Source organism: Delphinus delphis, chromosome 16 (genome assembly GCF_949987515.2).
Source record: "Delphinus delphis chromosome 16, mDelDel1.2, whole genome shotgun sequence".
In the NCBI taxonomy this organism is placed as follows: Eukaryota; Metazoa; Chordata; class Mammalia; order Artiodactyla; family Delphinidae; genus Delphinus; species Delphinus delphis.
Window position 1 is genome coordinate 30,226,006 of NC_082698.1, and position 323 is coordinate 30,226,328.

Consider the following 323-nt stretch of genomic DNA (forward strand, 5'->3'; position numbering starts at 1 on the left):
ATGGGGGATATACGTATATGTATAGCTGATTCACTTTATTATAAAGCAGAAACGAACACACCATTGTAAAGTAATTATACTCCAATAAAGATGTTAAAAAAAAAAAAAAAAAGACACTCCTGCGGCCAAGAACCCTAGCCCTGGAATAAGAGCCCCAGCGACTCCCTAACACCAGCACTTCTTCCCTAGGAACTGATCTCCTCGGAGCCCCTCCCAGATCGGAGCCTGGAGAATACGTGAACCGGATGTTGACTCTTTTGCCATGGTAACGGACATGAATACGGAAGTTACGCCAGAGGAAGAGGAAGTGGAGCGGGCTGCGA